This window comes from Oryx dammah, unplaced genomic scaffold (genome assembly GCF_014754425.2).
Source record: "Oryx dammah isolate SB20612 unplaced genomic scaffold, SCBI_Odam_1.1 HiC_scaffold_13, whole genome shotgun sequence".
In the NCBI taxonomy this organism is placed as follows: Eukaryota; Metazoa; Chordata; class Mammalia; order Artiodactyla; family Bovidae; genus Oryx; species Oryx dammah.
The window spans coordinates 56021431-56043564 of NW_024070197.1; positions in this window are offsets into that span (position 1 = coordinate 56021431).

Consider the following 22134-nt stretch of genomic DNA (forward strand, 5'->3'; position numbering starts at 1 on the left):
CATGAATCTTCCATAGCTTTATCTAACTGGTAAAGTAAGACATTTAATAAAACATTAACTCATTCATCACATAGGTATAGAGTTCATACTATGTGCTGGATGCTGTTCTAGGTACTGCAAATACAACAGTGGGGAAAATGACTTGGTTCACGTTCTCATAGAGTTTAAAGTCTAGTCAGGGAAACAGACCATTAATTAGCTAATTACAACATAGCTATGAGAGATCTACCACTGGAAATCATTTTCGCAGGTTGATATTAATCATCTGCAATGTCTTTATCTTGCCAACAGTGCTATCAAAAGTGACCTTGTCAAATCCTTTGCTGAAATCCAAAGTCAACATGTTTATTCATTCCGCCAGTCAGCAGAGTACTTTTAATCTGACATATTTATTTACTGGTCAACCATGTTAATTCCTGGGAACTGTGGATTCCTCTTCTCAGATTACCCAAATCATTTTTTAATAAGACCCATGATGAGAATCTAATTCCTGGCTCTGGTTTCAGAAGGCATTTTCTTTCCCTTTTTAGAAAAAACAAAAACTGGGAATGCAGGGCTTTCAGAACCCCAAAGCATTTCTCAGAGTAATTAATTAATACACAAAACAAAAAGATGTTATATGCTATGTCTGAAACAGTAAACATGCGGGGGAAGTGGTAAAAAGGCAAGGTTGTTGAAATGTATTTAAATTTAGGAGATCAGAAACTTTAAAAATATAAATATATACACACATATGTGTGTTTGCATACATATATATACACACACATACATACCTCACAGTAACCACAAACCAAAATTTTATGATACATACGCACACAGAAAAAAGAAAGGACTCCAAATATAATACTAAAAATAGTCATAGTAACAAGGGAAGAGAACCAAAGAAGAAAGGAACAAAAAAGAACTACAAAAAAAACCACAAACAAACAAACAAAAAAGAACTACAAAAACAACCCAAAAACAACAAGATGGCAATAAATACATAACTATCAACAGTGATTTTAAACGTAAATGAACTAAATACTTCAATTAAAAGACACAGAGTGGCTGAATGGATACAAAAACAAGAGTCATGTGTGTGCTGCCTATAAGAGACTCACTTCAAATCCAAAGACACATACGAACTGAAAATGAGGGACTGGAAAAAGATATTTCATGTAAATGGAAATGAAAAGAAAGCTGGAGTAGCAATACTTATATCAGATAAAAGAACTCTAAAAACTGCAACAAGAGACAAAAAAAGCCATTGCATAATAATTAAGGGATCGATCCAAGAAGAAGATTTAACATTTATAAATATATATACATAGCTTCCCCAGTGGCTCAGTGGTAAAGAATCTGCCTGCAATGCATGAGACCCAGGAGATGCAGGTTTGATCCTTGGGTCAGGAAGATCCTCCAGAGAAGGAAACGGCAACCTACTCCAGGATTCTTCCCAGGAAAATCCCATAAAGAGAGGAGTCTGGCAGGCTGCAGCTCGTAGGATCACAAAGAGTTGGACAAGACTGAGTGACTGAGCATACACATAGACAGCAATGTTCACTGCAGAATTATCTACAATTGCCAAATCTATGGGGTCGCACAGGGTCGGACACAACTGAAGCAATGCAGCAGCAGCAGCAGCAGCAACAGCAAGGTATGGAATCAATGCAAGTGCCCATAAATTAGTGGCTAAAGAAGACAATATACATAAGCACACATATATACACATACCCACACACACATGCACACACACATAAACACAATGGAATATGACTTGGCTATAAAGAAAAAGAACAAAACCTTTCTATTTGCAGCAACATGGATAGACCTAGGTAGTACTATGCTTACTGAAATGTCAGAGAAGGACAAATACTACAAGATTTCACTTATATGTGGAATGTAAAAAAAATAAATAAAAACCTAAGCAAATGAATACACCTAACAAAACAGAAACAGAGTCACAGATATACAGACAAAATAGGCATTTGCCAGAGGGGAAGGGTGGGAGGGGAGGAAAGAAATAGGTGGAGGAGATTAAGTACAAACTTTTAGTTGCAAAATAAATGAATCACAGGTGTGAAATGTACACTTTGAGTCAATAACTCTGTGATTCTTTGTGTGGTGACATATTGTAACTAGACTTATTGTGGTGATCTTTTTGAAATGTATAGAAATACCAAATCAAGAAGTTTTGCAATAGGAGCTAACGTAATGTTATGGGTCAATTCTACTTCAAAGACAAACAAAGAAACTTACAGAAGAAGAGATCAGATTTGGGTATGGGTGGGGAGGACAAATTGAAGGAAGGCAGTCAAAAGGTAAAAACTCTCAGTTATAAGATAAATTAGTACTAGGAGAAGGCAATGGCAACCCACTCCAGTACTCTTGCCTGGAAAATCTCATGGACGGAGGAGCCTGGTAGGCCGCAGTCCATGGGGTCGCAAAGAGTCGAATACGACTAACGCGACTTAGCAGCAGCAGCAACAGTACAACATGCTAGATATATCAAAAATTAACACTACTGTATGTTATATATGAAGATTTTTAAGGGAGTAAGTCCTAAGAGTTTTCATCACACATAAAAAAAAGTTTTATTTCTATTTCTTTAATTTTGATCTATACAAGATGACAGACATCCACTGAACTTACCATGATGATCATTTCATGATGTATGTAAGTCAGATCATTATTTTTTAACTGAAGTATAGTTGATTTACAGTATTGTATTAATTTCTGCTATACAGCACAGTGATTCAGTTATACATATACATATATATTCTTTTTCTATTCTTTTCTATTATGGTTTATCATGGAATATTGGATATAGTTCTCTGTGCTATACAGGAGGACCCTGTTGTTTATCCAGTCCATAGAGAACAGCTTCCATCTGCAAACCTTAGCTTCCCATCCATCCTTCCTTCACCCCTCCACCTTGGCAGCCACAAGTCTGTCCGCTCTGTCACGAGTCTGTTTCTGTTTCACAGATAGGTTCATTTGCGTCATATTTTATATTCAGACGTAAGTGATCTGGTGGCTCAGATGGTAAAGAATCCGCTTGCAGTACAGGAGATCCGGGTTCAATCCTTCAGTCAGGAAGATCCCCTGGAGGAGGGAATGGCTACCCACTCCAGTATTCTTGCCTGGAGAGTCCCATGAACAGTCCATGGGGTCGCAAAGAGTCAGACACGACTTAGCAACTGAACAACAACAACAGAATGCCCATTGCATCAAGGTTGCTTGTAGGTAAAATCCAAATCTGGGTCTTAGCTTCATAGAGGAAGGTATCCTATCTTTAGGTTTAGTAATACTTTATATTTTTAGTTTCTAGGCTGCTGTGTAATTCTCTTAGAAAATCTTCACTGTGATTCTGGCTGATAATTTTCCTGGAACTATAACTAAATAATTGGACTGCAACTTAATAATAAAATTGCCTAAATTACTAGTTTCCAAATTTTTTGCTTCATAGACCAGTAAACTATTTTTTAAGATGCAAGAGATACACATGGGGTTACCAATAGTTAGTTTGGCCAAGTGAAAATGCATTAAGAAATCAACTGCCAACAGTCTACACAAGAAAAGATATTTTAACACAGAAAAATTGGGCATAGTCTCAAAATAAATTGTGGTCTCATACTGATTGATTTTAACTTTTAAAGAAACTTTCTATCTTGTCCTCCTCTTTCAGGTGTCACCCCCCGCCAAAAAAATGAAAAAGTTGTCACCAACTGGCAGTGGTGAATGGCCACTTGGGAACCAAAATGTGAAGTGTAAGAATGGAAAAGGTCTTGCTCTTGAGACAATAGAATTTCATGCTTAAGAGACATAGGGAATAAGTTATGGGTTCTGTGGGTAGGAAATAGCATCCCAATTGTTAAAAATTTTGGCTGCGCCGGGTCTTCATTGCAGTTCCCAGGCTCGGTAGTTGTGGTAATTGGGATTTTCTAGTTGAGGCCCATGGGTTTACTTGCTCCACAGCATATGGGATCTTGGTTCCCCAAACAGGGATTGAACCGCATCCCCTGCATTGGAAGGTGGATCCTTAACCTCTGGACCACAAGGGAAGTCACAATCCCAATGTATTTATCTCTGTTTTTGTTTGGGGGCCCATCCCCTTCTTGACTCTTAGTACTGACCACAGCAAGGGGCAATAAAACAAGCATCAAAAAATGGAAAGGCCAGATACACACACACGCACACACACACACACACACGCCCTCTAAGTTACATAAATATGTTTAAGCAGATCACGAGGTAGTTCTCCTCCTGCCAAGTGGGTTTGTAATCTCAGTTAGAAAAAGATTTCAATATTCCTCTGCCACCTGATGGTAATTTTGGCTTTATGTTCACACAGATATATAACTCGGATATTTCCAAGTCTGGCTTTCTGAGACCTTCTTTCTCTTTCGTAAGGGTGGAGTCCTAATGCGTCATCAGAACTCAACATTATTCCTGAGGATTTGGGAGGAGTTCCATTTCTCATAAAGCATTTCTCGCCACCAGTAGGTTCAGGGAGGTCTGGCTCCCATAGGCAATTGGGTTCCCTTGGACCCCAGAGATTCCCTTCAGGCTACTGCATGGGAGCTCAGAGCCTTCCCTTCACATGACAGGAAGATGGCCCCGATTGTGGTCAGCAGGCTGCACTGTTCAGCACTCTGTCCCACAGTCGCCTGTAGCCACAGGAAGGCAAGGCTCCCGCCTAGGACAGACCTCGGCTGTAAGCTGCAGGGTGGGAGGTGGCCACTAGGAGGCGGCGCAAGGCCCACAGAGCATCAGCGGCTTCCACCCCTACTCGGTGAAACCCCTTGACCCTGCCTGGTCTGCAGCATTTTCTCAGGCTGATCCTCTCCCCAGGACTCGACTTTGCTTGCTTTCGGTACTTTTGTGCTAATAAAATAATTGAGTGGAACAGAAACCAGTGAAACGAACTCAAGTTTAGCCGTCCTGGTTGAAGCCCAGGTGAGGCACGGGCAGCCTTCCTGCTGGGCTTTTCCATCACCCCTGAAGCAGCCCCAAGGCAGGACCCGAGGGCTCCTGGACCTGTGACCAGATGATCATTGATTTAATCTAAACTTGCTGTGAGGAACCCGAGGAACAGAGAGGGGATAACATTTTTTGCTAGAATCATACAGATAAGGGGCGCTTCCCAGGTGGTGCAGTTGGTAAAGAATCTGCCTGCTACTGCAGGAAATGCAAGAGACCTGGGTTTGATCCCTGGATAGGGAAGATCTCCTAGGGAAGATCCCCTGGAGGAGGAAATGGCAACCCACTCCAGTATTCTTGCCTGGAAAATTCCATGAACAGAGGAGCCTGGAGGGCAACAGTCCATGGGGTCACAAAGAGTCAGACATGACTGAACAATTGAGAACACACACACATGCATACACACACATACAGTGAGCGTCAGAATTTGGTATATGACCAGGGTTCTTGCTGTGTGTGTGTGGGGGGGGGTGTATATATGTGTATGTGCGTATATGTATATGTACGTAGGTGTGAACGTATATGACTCTGTGTATGTGTATGGGTGTGTGGGTATCTGTGAGAGTGTATATGTGTACGGGTGGGGGTGGGCGTGTCTCTGTGTGTGTGTGCCTGCTTTGTGTGTGTGGAAGGCTGGTGTGAGTTCCATTACAGCTCTCAAGCCCAGCTGCTAAGCATCTCCTTGAGCTCTGCAGACTGTAAACTGGAGATAATAGTAATAATATCTCCTTCATTGTGTTCTTAGGGGGATTGTATGAGCTCAGTGCTTTAAGAAGGCTTTCTTATCTCTCCTTGCTGTTCTCTGGAACTCTGCATTCATTTGGGTATATCTTTCCCTTTCTTCTTTGCCTTTTGCTTCTCTTCTTTTCTCAGCTATGTGTAAAGCCTCCTTAGACAACCATTTTACCTTTTTGCATTTCCTTTTCTCTGAGATGGTTTTGGTCACCACCTCCTGTACAATGTCACGTACAGGTTAAGTGTTTTGTACAGTGTCAGATCCAAAGTGCTCATTCAACAATGGCTAACTTCAATGGTTGACTTCAGGAATCTCAACCTTATTCCTGAGTAAGAAGATCGTCCTGACCTTCATTTTCTTTACCTTTTCAATGACATTTCTATCCATGGAAACTATAGCCAACTCTGCCTTTAGGAACCACGTATGACTGTAAATTGAAGAGAGAAGCAATGAGGGTGTATGGGGTGGAGTGAGGTACTAAAGTCAGATAATAACAGGTTGATGTAATAATTGGTGTTTGTCTATTTCATGGTTCATCAATTATTTACTAAGTGTCCATTTAGCACTAATAATCAGAAATACAGACTTCTCCTTGTCCCTGAGGGACTCAGTGTGAGTAAAGGAGTAAGGTGTACTCATGAATCCATTGTCCTTTCCTCCCATACATTGTGTATCAGAACAATAATATTAGTAAAGGGACAGCTTGAAAGATCCATAAATCCATTTGGATTTATCTACTTGGAGACTGACAAGGGTTCTTCATCTACATAGCTCCGCTTCTGATGAATACATTAAGGAATCAACTCCAAAATTTTCCTGTTTCCAAACACTCCTCTCTCTTCTTAATCTACCCTTAAATGTCTTGATATCAGTCTCCATCTCCTGTCTCCACTTCCCTTCCTCATTCTTAGAAAGGACTGGAGTGTGAGAATTCTACCCTGAATAGAGGGGGTAATGACATGAATGCCCCACTCTCACCAGGCTGAATGTTTTCCCGGCTCCTTCCCACAAGCAGTCTTCCCTGTTGGCTCAGACGGTAAAGTGTCTGCCTACAATGTGGGAGACCTGGGTTCAATTCCTGGGTCAGGAAGATTCTCTGGAGAAGGAAATGGCAAGCCACTCCAGTCTTCTTGCTTGGAAAATCCCATGGATGGAGGAGTGTGGTAGACTAGAGTCCATGGGGTCGAAAAGAGTCAGACACGGCTGAGCGACGTCACTTTCACTTTCACTCTCTCACAACAGAAAAGAGGCCATGCACCCCTTCGGTGTTGGTTAGCCCGGCCAGAGAAACATCCCCATCAAGCAGCGATGCAACAGGCCTCTCGAAGCAACTCTTGAGCATAGTCTGGAGATAGCAACTGCTTTTCACTGATCCATGACGAGATATGCTCATCAGCAAGGACAATGTACTGAACTTTCTTAAGACTGAATATTTCATTTAAAGGATTATCAGTGGAGAGTATACCCTTCCTCTCTTTTTGTCATTAAAATATCTATTCGTGTATGAAACAGTGGTGATAGGATATCACAGTTTGGTTGTTTTTTAAAAATATATTTTTTATCTCCTTTCTTTTAAAAAAGCTTTTGTATTTTTGGCTGTGCTGGGTCTTAGTTGCAGCATGCAAAATCTTAGTATGTGGGATCTAGTTCTCTGACCAGGGATTGAACCTGGGCCCCCTGCCGTGGGAGCATGGAGTCTTAGCCACTGGACCACCAGAGAAGCCCCTTGGTCATTGTTTCTGTTTTGATTTCCTTGGCAAAATTCAGTTCAGTTCAGTCGCTCGGTCGTGTCTGACTCTTTGCGACCCCATGAATCGCAGCACGCCAGGCCTCCCTGTCCATCACCAACTCCCGGAGTTCACTCAGACTCACGTCCATCGAGTCAGTGATGCCATCCAGCCATCTCATCCTCTGTCATCCCCTTCTCCTCCTACCCCCAATCCCTCCCAGCATCAGTCTTTTCCAATGAGTCAACTCTTTGCATGAGGTGGCCAAAGTACTGGTTTGAGCTTTAGCATCATTCCTTCCAAAGAAATCCCACGGCTGATCTCCTTCAGAATGGACTGGTTGGATCTCCTTGCAGTCCAAGGGACTCTCAAGAGTCTTCTCCAACACCACAGAAGCATCAAATCTTCGGCACTCAGCCTTCTTCACAGTCCAACTCTCACATCCATACATGACTACTGGAAAAAAACTATAGCCTTGACTAGACAGACCTTAGTCAGCAAAACAATGTCTCTGCTTTTGAATATGCTATCTAGGTTAGTCATAACTTTTCTTTCAAGGAGTAAGTGTCTCTTAATTTCATGGCTGCAATCACCATCTGCAGTGATTTGGAACCCCAAAAAATAAAGTCTGACACTCTTTCCACTGTTTCCCCATATATTTCCCATGAAGTGATGGGACCAGCTGCCATGATCTTCATTTTCTGAATGTTGAGTTTTAAGCCAACTTTTTCACTCTCCACTTTCACTTTCATCAAGAGGCTTTTGAGTTCCTCTTCACTTTCTGCCAGAAGGGTGGTGTCATCTGCATATCTGAGGTTATTGATATTTCTTCCAGCAATCTTGATTCCAGCTTGTGTTTCTTCCAGTCCAGCGTTTCTCATGATGTACTCTGCATAGAAGTTAAATAAGCAGGGTGACAATATACAGCCTTGATGTACTCCTTTTCCTATTTGGAACCAGTCTGTTGTTCCATGTCTAGTTCTAACTGCTGCTTCCTGACCTGCGTACAGATTTCTTAAGAGGCAAGTCAGGTGGTCTGGTATTCCCATCTCTTGAGGAATTTTCCACAATTTATTGTGATCCACACAGTCAAAGGCTTTGGCATAGTCAATAAAGCAGAAATAGTTATTTTTCTGGAACTCTCTTGCTTTTTCCATGATCCAGCGGATGTTGGCAATTTGGTCTCTGGTTCCTCTGCCTTTTCTAAAACCAGCTTGAACATCTGGAAGTTCATGGTTCATGTATTGCTAAAGCCTGGCTTGGAGAATTTTGAGCCTTACTTTACTAGCATGTGAGATGAGTGCAATTGTGCGGTAGGTTGAGCATTCTTTGGCATTGCCTTTCTTTGGGATTGGAATGAAAACTGACCTTTTCCAGTTGTGTGGCCACTGCTGAGTTTTCCAAATTTGCTGGCATATTGAGTGCAGCACTTTCACAGCATCATCTTTCAGGATTTGAAATAGCTCACCTGGAATTCCATCACCTCCGCTCGCTTTGTTTGTAGTGATGCTTTCTAAGGCCCACTTGACTTCACATTCCAGGATGTCTGGCTCTAGATGAGTGATCACACCATCATGATTATCTGGGTTGTGAAGATCTTTTTTGTACAGTTCTTCTGTGTATTCTTGCCACCTCTTCTTAATATCTTCTGCTTCTGTTAGGTCCATACCATTTCTGTCCTTTATCGAGCCCATCTCTGCATGAAATGTTCCCTTGGCATCTCTAATTTTCTTGAAGAGATCTCTGGTCTTTCCCATTCTGTTGTTTTCCTCTATTTCTTTGCATTGATCGCTGAGGAAGGCTTTCTTATCTCTTCTTGCTATTCTTTGGAACTCTGCATTCAGATGCTTATATCTTTCATTTTCTCCTTTGCTTTTCGCTTTTCTTCTTTTCACAACTATTTGTAAGGCCTCCCCAGACAGTCATTTTGCTATTTTGCATTTCTTTTCCATGGGGATGGTCTTGATCCCTGTCTCCTGTACAATGTCATGAACCTCATTCCATAGTTCATCAGGCACTCTATCTATCAGATCTAGTCCCTTAAATCTATTTCTCACTTCCACTGTATAATCATAAGGGATTTGATTTAGGTCATACCTGAATGGTCTAGTGGTTTTCCCTACTTTCTTCAATTTAAGTCTGAATTTGGTAATATTAAAAGTTGGCAAACTGACATGTCTCCCCAGATTTTGACCTGATATTTTACCAGGGTTCAAAATTCAAAAATGTGACAGTCCCACTCACACACCACATGATGGATCTGAGTAAGACAAGCCTGACGTATAAATCCAACTCTGTTACTTCCTTGATTGCGTGAACTGCCCTGTCTTATCTGAGCCACAGGCTGCTCACCAATTGTTCAGTTGCTCAGTCATGTCCGACTCTTTTTGACCCCATGGACTTCAGCATGCCAGGCCTCCCTGTCCATCACCAATTCCCAGAGTTTGCTCAAACTCATGTCCATTGAGTTCGTGATGCCATCCGACCATATCCTCCTCTGTCATCCCCTTCTCCTCCCACCTTCAGTCTTTCCCAGCATCAGAGTCTTTTCCAATGAGTTGGCTCTTCACATCAGGTGGCCAAAGTATTGGAGTTTCAGCTTTAGCATCAGTCCTTCCAGTGAATATTCATGGGTGATTTCCTTTAGGATGGACTGGTTGGATCTCCTTGCAATCCAAGGGACTCTGAAGAATCTGATGCCTTCGAACAGTGGTGCTCATCAATAGTGGGATAATAATTTGTACCTCATATTGGTTATAATCTATGTATAAATGACCTGGCATATTAGAGACTTTTATGGCAGCCATTATACAAAAATCTTTTTGCTTCAGCAAAAATTCTTGCAATAGAATTTTTTCACTTCCTGTCCCTTCTTGGAATTTACAAATTGAAAAATAGGAGCCACAGGCAACCAATGTACCACTTGGTGTGGGCTCTTTCCTACGGTCATGGCTCCCAGACTGAAGGTTCACAGAAGGAGACACGCTGACATCTGTATCTCCAGAAGGGAGATTAAATCTCGGATGAGTCTGTTAGAAAGAAGACATTTCAAAATTTGAGAGCATAGCTGAATGCCAAAAGTAAATTATACCATAAGCCAGATGTTCCAGGAACTTCTTTTCCTTTTTTTTGCCTGAAGGAAAAGTTTTAGTCCATAAAGAAAACAATGAGCAGAAATTGTTATCGCAGAAGTGTTCATGGTTATTTAAAATGAGACCATTTGAAAATAATCAAAGAGGTGCACAATGATTTACAGAGAAAGTTGTTCATTTCAGTGTTATTTATCATGTGTTAAATGCAGAAACATTCTAAATGGCTTTCCATAAAGGATATGTTATATAAATTAAGGCACTTTCATTTGATGGACTGCTATACAGCCATTAAAATTGTGTTGTTGGAGAATATTTAATGTCTTGAGGAAAGCTTTGCAACATTTTTGAGCACAGAGAGCAGATTACAAAGTAAAATATATAATATGATCATATTTTATGCCCTTATCATCCAGATATCAGTTGGAACTTCTTAAACTTTGGGATCCAGATAAGACTGGCTCAAATTCCCAGTCCCACAGCCTGGGGAAGTCAAAGCCTCACCAAGATTTCTCCAAGATCCTAAGGACCTACCTTCTCACTGTTCCTTCTGCTTCTTCTAAGTCATTGCTTCTCTCTACCATTTTGAATTCAATATGAAATCCAACCTCTCTTTTCTATTTGCAAAACAAAACTGAAAGCAGTAAAGTCAACTGTATTGAACTTCCTTCTACCTTCAGTGGCTTTGGAGTTCAGGTAGGAGAGATGGACAGGATGGAGGGAAAATTCTACCACTGTAGTGGAGTGAATCGTTAGCATATGTTCAAGTCCTAAATCCACGAACCCATGAAGGTGACATTACTGGAGGGGAGAGGGTCTTTGCATGTGCAATTAACATAAGGATCTCTAGATAAGATCATTCGGGATTAAGATGGCCCCTAATTCCCATGACAGGCATCCATGTAAGACACGGAACAGAGACCGAGGGAGATGGGTTGAATACCCTGGGAAGATGGAGGCAGAACCTGGAGTTATGGTGCCACAGCCAAGGAATACCTGGAGCCACCAGAAGCTGGGAGAGACAAGGAAGTTCCTCCCCTAGAGCCTTCAGAGGGCTCACAGCTCTGCCTATACCTTGAATTGGGGCTTCTAGTCTTCTGAACTGTAACAGACCGAATGTCTGTTGTTTAAGCCACCAACTGAAACAACAGAGAGTGAAAAAGCTGGCTTAAAACTCAACATTCAAAAAACTAAGATCATGGCATCTGGTCCCATCACTTCATAGCAAATAGATGGGGAAAAAATGGAAACAGTGACAGACTTTTATTTTTGTGGGGCTCCAGAATCACTGCAGATGGTGATTGCAACCATGAAATTAAAAGATGCTTGCTCCTTGGAAGAACAGCTATGACCAACCTAGACAGCAGATTGAAAAGCAGGGACATTACTTTGCCAGCAAAGGTCCATACAGTCAAAGCTATGGTTTTTCAGGGAGTCATGTGTGGATGGGAGAGTTGGACCATAAAGAAGGTTGGATGGCATCATCAACTCAACGGACATGAATTTGAGCAAACTCTGGGAGATAGTGAAGGATGGGAAAGCCTGGCGTGCCGCAGTTCATGGGGTCACAAAGGGTCACCAATGACTGAATGACAACAGCAACAACAAAGCCACCTAGTTTCTGGTCATTTATTATGGAAGACCCAAGAAACTAACACAATCACCTAAGTGTGTGCAACGGTGAAGGGAACTGTACCTACTAACAGGGGCCTAGGCATCCTCCCACCATCAGCTCAGTTAGTGTCACCGACCTCATGGATGCTCCTTTGAGTTCTCTCATGCTGTGTAACCCCCCTCCTCCTCCTCCTTCCCTTCCTGTCCCATAGACTCGCATGTCTCCTCCTTCCATCCTGCAGAATTCTCTGCTCACAGCTCACTCTAATGCCCCAATTTACATGTCCCAAACTTGCTTAACCACATCCTTCCCCATCTCAGTGAGGGCAAGGCCGCCCTTCCAGTGGCACAGCGCTCAACTCCCCTTCACTCTGATCTCTGACTCAGTCAGTTCAGTTGCTCAGTCGTGTCCGACTCTTTGCGACCCCATGGACTGCAGCACACCAGGCTTCCTTGTCCATCACCAACTCCTGGAGCTTGCTCAAACTCATGTCCATTGAGCAGGTGATGCCATCCAACCATCTCATCCTCTGTCGTCCCCTGCTCCTCCCGCCTTTGATCTTTCCCAGCATCAGGGTCTTTTCCAATGAGTCAGTTCTTTGCATCAGGTGGCCAAAGTATTGGAGTTTTAGCTTCAGCATCAGTCCTTCCAATGAATATTCAGAACTGATTTCCTTTAGGATTGACTGGATTCCTGCAGTCCAAGGGACTCTCAAGAGTCTTCTCCAACCCCACAGTTCAAAAGCATCAGTTCTTCAGTGCTCAACTTTCCTTATAGTTCAACTCTCACATCCATACATGACTACCGGAAAAACCATAGCTTTGACTAGATGGACATTTGTCAGCAAAGTAATGCTTTTCAATATACTATCTAGGTTGGTCATAACTTTTCTTCCAAGGAGCAAGTGTCTTTTAATTGCATGGCTGCAATCACCATCTGCAGTGATTTTGGAGCCTCCAAAAATAAAGTCTGACACTGTTTCCACTGTTTCCCCATCTATTTCCCATGAAGTGATGGGACCAGCTGCCATGATCTTCGTTTTCTGAATGTTGAGTTTTAAGCCACTTTTTCACTCTCCTCTTTCACTTTCATCAAGAGGCTCTTTAGTTCTTCTTCACTCTCTGCCATAAGGGTGGTGTTATCTGCATATCTGAGATTATGGACATTTCTCCCAGCAATCTTGATTCCACCTTGTGCTTCATCCAGCCCAGCATTTTTTATGATGTACTCTGCATATAAGTTAAATAAGCAGAGTGACAATATTCAGCCTTGACATATTCCTTTCCTGATTTGGAGCCAGTCTGTTGTTTCATGTCCAGTTCTAACTGCTGCTTCTTGGCCTGCATACAGGTTTCTCAAGAGGCAGGTAATGTAGTCTGGTATTCCCAAATCTTTAAGAATTCTCTACAGTCTGTTGTGATCCACACAGTCAAAGGCTTTGGTGTAGTCAATAAAGCAGAAATAGATGTTTTGCTGGCACTCTATTGCTTTTTCAATGACCCAGCGAATGTTGGCAATTTGATCTCTGGTTCCTCTGCCTTTTCTAAATCCAGCTTGAACATCTGGAAGTTCACAGTTCATGTACTGTTGAAGCCTGTCTTGGAGAATTTTGAGCATTACTTTGCTAGCATGTGAGATGAGTGCAATTGTGTGGTAGTTTGAACATTCTTTGGCATTGCCTTCTTTGGGATTGGAATGAAAATTGACCTTTTCCAATTCTGTAGTCACTGCTGAGTTTTCCAAATTTGCTGGTATATTGAGTGCAGCACTTTCACAGCATCGTCTTTTAGGATTTGAAATAGCTCAACTGGAATTCCATCACCTCTATTAGCTTTGTTCGTAGTGATGCTTCCTGACTCAACCCACAACCCACCCATCAACAATCTTGTGGGATATGCCTTTAAAATTTACCCACTACCTGACAACTCTGCTGCTACTCACCTGGTCCAAGCGACCATCACCTCCTGCCTGGATGTCTGGTCCCACCCTTGTCTCCCTATAGTCTGTTCTCAACCAAGCACTGCAGAAACCCTTTCATAACCTTAGTGCTATCACATCACTCATCTGCTGAAAACCTGGGTAAAAACCAGAATCTCTAAGTGGCTCCAGGCTAAATGGCCCGCCTCTTGTTGTTTTTGATCTCTGACTTCTGTTCCCTTATTAATTCCATTCTAGTCACAAGGGCCCCCTTGCCAACTCCTCAAACACACAGGCTGGACCTTGCCTTGGAGCCTTACTTCGGCTCTTCCCTCTGCCAGGAATACTCTTGTCCATTTGCTTATTTCCCTCTCCTGCTATGATTCCTTCTTCAAAGTCTCTTGCTCAGTGGACCCTGCTCCCACCTCCCTCCCCCTCAATATGCTGTAAATTTTCTCGTGAAAGCCTAAGTAATAAACTCATGGCAATAACAAGGGCTACAATCTGTCCACTCTTTCTGTCTACCAAAAATGAAACAGTTGTCATGAGAATGTTGTTATGTTTATTCAAACTGAAATACAAACTCATTTTTTCCCTAACAGATGATCATTAAATGTAATTTGGGGCATATAACTCAGAAAAAATTCAAATACTTTGATCTGCCTGATTGATTTCATAATGTGGAATGCTTGTGATACGTTGAATATTTTCCATAAGTTAAATGAGGTAAATCTTCACTTACAGAGTTGTTTTAAGAGAGAGTTAAGACACATGATAAGACTGTGTTCACAAGATTGCATTTGTGTTGAAATGAACACTGTTTTGATTTACCCAATTCTGAGAACACTCAGTTAAGTAAGACGCTCCTGAATGAATGAATGACAGGCCATTCCACAGGGTGATCTCGTGGATAGGCAGGAAGCCTTTCTCCTGGTATATTCTCTGAATCTTCCAGATTCTCAACACCCTATGGTCCACGTTGTGCCTTTGGTCCCCAACATCTTCCCCTGTATTGCTCCATTTCGTGTCCTTCTCTCTTATCGAAGGCTCTCTCCCAGCTTCATCTCGTTTCACAGGACTTAGGGGAGAGATGCAGGGGCCAGGTGTCTTTGGATCCTGGGAGTGAAGGAAGGGAGAAAGCAGGCAGCTTCAGAATGGAGTGATCAGCTCTTGCAGACCACCAAGGTTGGCTTGCTGACCCGCTGGAGTGTTCCTCTGCTTAGGAAGCCATCAGGCAAACAGTGAACACAGAAGAAATCGAAAGAGAGAATGAGGCCAAGAGACTTTGCAAGGCAAAATTAAACTCAAATGAAAATGAAGGGGGAAAAAACGAAGTGTGAGAGTGGTACGGCCAATGTCAGGTGTTGTTGGAGGTGAGGGGTTCACTTCTGGATATCAGGTTAAGATAAATGGACCATTCCCATAAATACATCCCAGTGCCTGTTCATATATATTTGGGAAACAGCTCAAGGTTCAGAATCAAAACCAAGAGAAATGAAGTGTTCTTTGAAGTGAAGGATGTAGGCATGAAAGAATAAAAAGACTCAAGATTCAGTCTTAGGTTTTAACCCAGTTAGGAGGTGGGAAGAAAACACAAAGTTTCTGAAGAAAGAAAATGGAGAGGAAAGGATGGATGGGGGTGAGAAGACAGAGAAGAACATAAATAGATTGTTAAGGAGAAGGGATTCTGTATGAAAATTTTAGGGTAAGCAATTCTGTCTGTGACAGAGTAATTCAAAAGCATGACAACAAGAGTGCGAAGCTTGTTTACAAAAAGAAAAATCTAAACAAATGGTAAATTTTGATTTGTCTTGTGTAACTGAATCCCTAATGAAACATCTGTGTGAGAATTGCATTTAATATCATGTAATGAACTCACAGCATTCACAACACTTGCCTTTGGTTTTATAGATGCATCTGAATAGCATACATGTTGCTTTTCAAGAAACGCCACCTGAATGTTCCTTACAAACAAAGATGGAGAAATAAAAGGAACTTAATCTCGGTCCTGTGCACCACCTATTCATATTACATCGTGCTGCTGCAGTCTCTGAGGGAAGAGAACATTTGGGTGTGCTGCGGGTTAGGTAAATACCCACTAAATATTGATGCAAGCATAATTAGAACAACTGAAATAATCCTGGCACAAAATTACCCTCACAGTTAGAAGAGAGACAAAATGAAGTAATTTGATCATGAAAATTAATACAAGTCAACTCTCAGTTTTCAATGCAGCTAACTGAAAACCTCTTATTATTCAAACCTCTTTCCCTCCAGGTTTGTACTTTTTTCTCCTTGCCCTGAGAAAGAAGGCAGGGAGAGGAGTGCCCTGGGGAAAAACTCTATCAAGATGGTGGAGGAAGGGAAGAGAATCATTTTTATTTTTCTAAGGCAGTGGCTCCTAAACCTTTCCCTGTATTGATGTTGCCACCTATAGCACATTTTTGTGGGCATGCCCAGGGTGAAAGGACATCTGGTCCTCTTTCACTCAATGTTGAAATGATGAAATGGCATTTATTGTAGTTGAACAACAGTTGTATTGAAATATAATTCACAGATTATACAACTCACCCATTCAAAGTACACACATCAGTGGTTTTCAGTGTTCACAGAAGTTGCAACTGTTACCATATTTTATCACCACCACCCCCTCAAAATGCCTACTGGTAGTTCCTGGGATCACTTTCCAAATGAACTACTTGCACTTGAATTCTTGCCTCAAGATCTGCTTCTGCGGAAACTCAAGCTAGAACATGGTGGTTCTCCCACAATCCAGTCACTGGAATTCCTAGCGAAGTCTATTCTGAGGTATGTCACCCGCTCCTAAGAGGACTCCCTACATGGAATAAGGAAATATTGATGGGATTTGTGCTTTATTTCCTAAAGGGAATTCAAAAGAAGCAGGTCTAGGACTTCTCTGGTGGTGCCATGGATAAGAATCTGCCTCCCAAAGTAGGGGACACAGGTTTCATTCCTGGTCCAGGAAGATTCCACACGCCAGGAACAACTAAGCCCAAGCTCCATAACTACTGAAGCCCACACGCTCTAGGACCCATGAACTGCAACTACTGAAGCCCCTGAGTCTAGAGCCCGTCCTTCTGGAGGGGAGGGGTATGCATCTGTCTTTCCAAGTTGATATTGCCATAATAATCCTTTTTCTGGGGCCCTAAGAAGCAAGTCAACAATGCTGGTTTGCACAGGTTGGGCATCTCATTCATAGTTCTTATTGTTGTTCAGTCGTTAAGTCACATCTGACTCTTTGCAACCCCATGGACTGCAGCACACTAGGATTCCCTGTCCGTCACCAACTCCCAGAGCTTGCTCAAACTCATGTCCATTGAGTCTGTGGTACCATCCAACCATCTCATCTTCTATTGTTCTCTTCTCCTCCTTCCTTCAATCTTTCCCAGCATCAGGGTTTTTTTCAATGACTCAGTTCTTCACATCAGGTGACCAAAATATTGGAGCTTCAGCTTTAGCTTCAGCATCAGTCCTTCCAATGAATATTCAGGACTGATTTCCTTTAGGGTTGACTGGTTTGATGCCCCTATAGTCCAAGGGGCTCTCAAGAGTCTTCTCCAACATCACAGTTCAAAAGGACCAATTCTGTGGTTCTCAGCCTTCTTTATGGTCCAACTCTCACATCTGTACATGACTACTGGAAAAACCATAGCTTTGACTATATGGACTTTTGTCACCAAAGTGATGTCTCTGCTTTTTAACATGCTGTCTTGGTTTGTCATAGCTTTCCTTCCAAGGAGCAAGTGTCTTTTAATTTCATGGTTGCCATCACTGTCCACAGTGATTTTGGAGCCCAAGAAAAGAAAATCTGTCACCACTTCCACTTTTCCCCTTCTGTTTGCCATGAAGTGGTGGGACCAGATGCCATAATCTTAATTTTTAAACGTTGAGTTTTAAGCCAGCTTTCTCACTCTCCTCTTTCACCTTCATCAAGAGGCTCTTTAGTTCCTCTTCAATTTGCCATAAGGGTGGTATCATCTGCTTATATGAGGTTGCTGATATTTCTCCTGGCAATCTTGATTCTAACTTGTAACTCATCCAGCCTGGCATTTAGCATGATGTACTCTTCATGTAAGTTAAATAAGCCACAGGAAGAGAACTGGTCAAATGGGAGCAAGGGGAGCTGAGAGACGGGGAGATGGAACTCTGATGATGTTTAAGACTCTGAAGCTAGATCCAACTTTTGAGCTTCCAACTACAGCAGCCAATCATTTATACCTTTGATTTACCCATGCTAGGATAGATTTCTATCATTTGCAACCTGATTAACATGGTTGGTATCTACATTCTTCAATTTCTGAAAACAGTAAAGAACAAAAGTGGCAAAGGCAAGCTTCACTATCTCTGGGGGTCTTTTGTGTTCTAATAAGAAAACTTCAAATGTCTGGGCCCTGAGCAGAGAGCCCTTGGCCAAGATACTCAAAATAACATGTAGTTTTAATCAGTGCTATGTAAACAACTTAATCCAAGAACGAAAAAGAAAAACCATTGACCCAAATAGGATATTGGTAATTCTGAATAAGTGCTACAAATGCTTATAAAAGAATGTTAAGATGCCTAATTGCTGAATAAATGAAATATAAACATCCATTTTGTTACTTGGAGAGTTCTTTAATATGTAATGGGGAAAACGGTGTATTGAATGCACTGTAAGCAATAAATGCCTGTTTCTTTTTCTAAAACAAATCAATTCTTGAAACCACTAACCAGCATTTAAATGTAACTCTATTTTTTTTCCCATTTATTTCTCCCTTTTGAATCTTTCTCATTAGTGGAAGGAAATAGGTTTATCCAGGAGATAGAGCGGCATGGTGGAATAAGCATGGAGTGGAGTGGGATTTGGAGCCTGAAGCCTTGCCTTTTAACCCCAGCTCTGCCAATTACTAGTTCTGTGACCTTGGGTAAGTCACTAAATCTTACCTGGGTTCCAGGGGTAGCAAGAGACTACCGTCAGGAATCTCTTACCCACATCAGAGAGTCATAGTGATAAAAACCTTTTAGGGCAGCATCTCTCACTCTTTATTGTAAATAGGAATTCCCTGGGGACTTCCAAATTTCTCAAGACCTCTGCAGATTCTTGTTGTGTTTGGAGTGGGGTCCAAGATCTGCATTTTGAATAAGCTCCCAAGTGATGCTGATGTGGCTGCCTTCACACTTTGGGTAACAAGGTAGAGGGTAACTTCCAGGCTCACAGTGATTTTCCTCTTCTAGAAACTGCCCTGGATTTTAGTGGTGGGCTATTAATCGTTTCTCTTATACCCGCTTGCCATAGCTGTATCCCCATAGCTTGTACCCCCTTGCCACCTCTACTACATTAGAGGTGATTTCTGACCCAATCAGGGTCAAAAGAAGGTCTCATCCAGAAATCTGGTTTTGAACAGACAACCAGGGTTGGGACATTCACTCACTTGCTCATTCATTCAGCAGTTCTTTTCAAGTTCTCTCTATGCCAGATACTCTAACGAGCAGTAGAGATATAGTAGTTCGATAAAGCAGGTCTCTGGCCTCACAGAGCATTCATGATAGTACTGTACAAGATAATTTCAGATAAGCTAAGTGCTTTGAAGTGATTGGAGAATTTCAAGGGTTGCAGGGGACCTACTTTAAACAGAGGTGCTGGGGAAAGCCAAGCTCTTGCTTCCCTTTCTACAATGACCTTGGTGGACACATGTTGAATACAAATGAAAAAACATAACCAATGAAAGAAGGCTGGGTCCCTGGTGATTGTGTGCAGGAGAGCCACTCTCCCCTGCAGACTAACTGAACTATAATGAGAATGAAAAAGAAACTTTTATTGCATTAAACCACTGAGATTTCAGGATTTATCTATTATAGAAGCTAGCACTCCTTATCATACATACATAAATTATTGAACTCTTTCTGAGATTCTAAAAGTTGCCATTTTTTTCACTTATATTTGCTAGAGCTATTCTCTACTGCGCTTCCCTGGTGGCTCAGTGGTAAAGATCTGCCTGCCAGGGCAGGAGATGCAGGCAACGTGGGTTTGATCCCTGGGTCAGGAAGATCCCCTAGAGGAGGAAATGGCGACCTGCTCCAGTATTCTTGCCTGCAGAATACCAAGGACAGAGGAACCTGGCAGGCTACAGTCCATGGGTCACAAAAGAGTCGGACACGACTTAGTTACTAAACAATGACACCAAAATTCTCTACTACTTGAAAGAATCTTAATGGATACAATTTCTGTGAATCTGATGAGCTAATAGTATAAATTGTTGCACATCTGTGAAGAATGATAACTTGAAACTGGTTTTTCTGAAATGTATCCACTTTCCAGATATATTATTAGGGAAAAAAAATTTTTTTAAGGGATTGACATGTAAATTAATACTGAGGTCAATTTTTTTTTTCCTGGTCATTTCTATCTTAAAATTCGTGTTCAGACCTTTATAAAATCAACTCACTAAATTGCAGTGGGTAGAAACTAAGAAAGCAATTGTAAAGTTTATGATTTTCCCTTAAAACATAAGTGCTTAGATTTTAAAAGAGTCCTTGGTGGCACGATGATATTAGCATTTAAATTTGCCACATTTCTTCTTACGGGCTATCAACCGGCAGTAAACCTGGGCATCTCTTAGAGATGAATTTCCCCAAAGGATGTCCGTCTTACATACTGCATCCTCAGAGGGATATTTTCTTCCTTGGCTACTGGTCCCAAGAACATATTGCTGGTCATCTCACTAGCCTTCCTCTTCTACTCCTCTAATCTTTATGCATGCTAGGAAGGCAGAGAAAAGCTGTTCTTAAGACTACTTGCTACAACCATATCTCAGTCTCCTAAGACTTATGGCTGGATCACACTTGAGGACAAGACAGATAGGATCAGAGAGGAACGCTGGGACTCAGTTTTCTTCCTATGGCTTTCATTAATGTTTATATCCCCGGGCTTGAGGTTTTCTTTGTGACTTTGTGTTCTCAGTGAAAATTTAGCAGTAAATGACTTACGTCATATGAACTTATTGGAGTCTGCATGTGGCAACAGCAGTGGATGAAATCAAAACTCCTATCCTCGGAGCCATCAAAATGAAGTCTTCTCCAGCCAGGGGTCAAGTCATGTGTGTCTGTGTGTGTGTGTTTGCACACAGAGGCTGCAGGTTTCCATGGAACCAGACTTGTGATGAGGAGAAAAAGATGGGCCTCCCCAGGACACCTTTGAATAAGGATGTCAACGTTCCTTTCTATATGGCTTTAAAGTCTTTGGTTACTTCAGCAACAAAAGTTCAGTTCAGTTCAGTCACTCAGTCATGTCCAACTCTTTGTAATCCCATGGACTGCAGCATGAAAGACCTCCCTGTCCATCACCAACTCCTTGACCTTGCTCAAACTTAAGTCCATTGAGTCAATAATGTCATCCAACCATCTCATCCTCTGTCGTCCCCTTCTCTTCCTGCCTTCAGTCTTTTCCAGCATCAGGGTCTTTTCCAAGGAATCAGTTCTTTGCATCAGGTGGCCAAAATATTGGAGTTTCAGCTTCAGCATCAGTCCTTCCAATGAACATTCAGGACTGATTTCCTTTAGGATTGACTGGTTGGATCTCCTTGCAGTCCAAGGGACTCTCAAGAGTCTTCTCCAACACCACAGTTCAAAAGCATCGACTCTTCAACACTCAGCTTTCTTTACAGTTCAACTCTAACATCCATACATGACTACTGGAAAAATCATAGCTTTGACAAGACAGACTTTTTCAGCAAAGTAATGTTTCTGCTTTTTAATGTGTTGTCTAAGTTGGTCATAGCTTTTCTTCCAAGGAGAAATTCTTTTAATTTCATGGCTGCAGTCACCACTGCAGTGATTCTGGAGCCCAAGAAAATAAAGTCTGTCACTGTTTCCATTGTTTCCCCATCTATTTGCCATGAAGTGATGGGACTGGATGCCATGAATTTAGTTTTTTGAATGTTGAGTTTCAGGCCAACTTTTTCACTCTCCTCTTTCACTTTCAAGAGGCTCTTCACCAGGACAGATCACATCCTGGGCCATAAATCTAGCCTTGGTGAATTCAAAAAAATTGAAATCATTCCAAGCATCTTTTCTGACCACAATGCAGTAAGA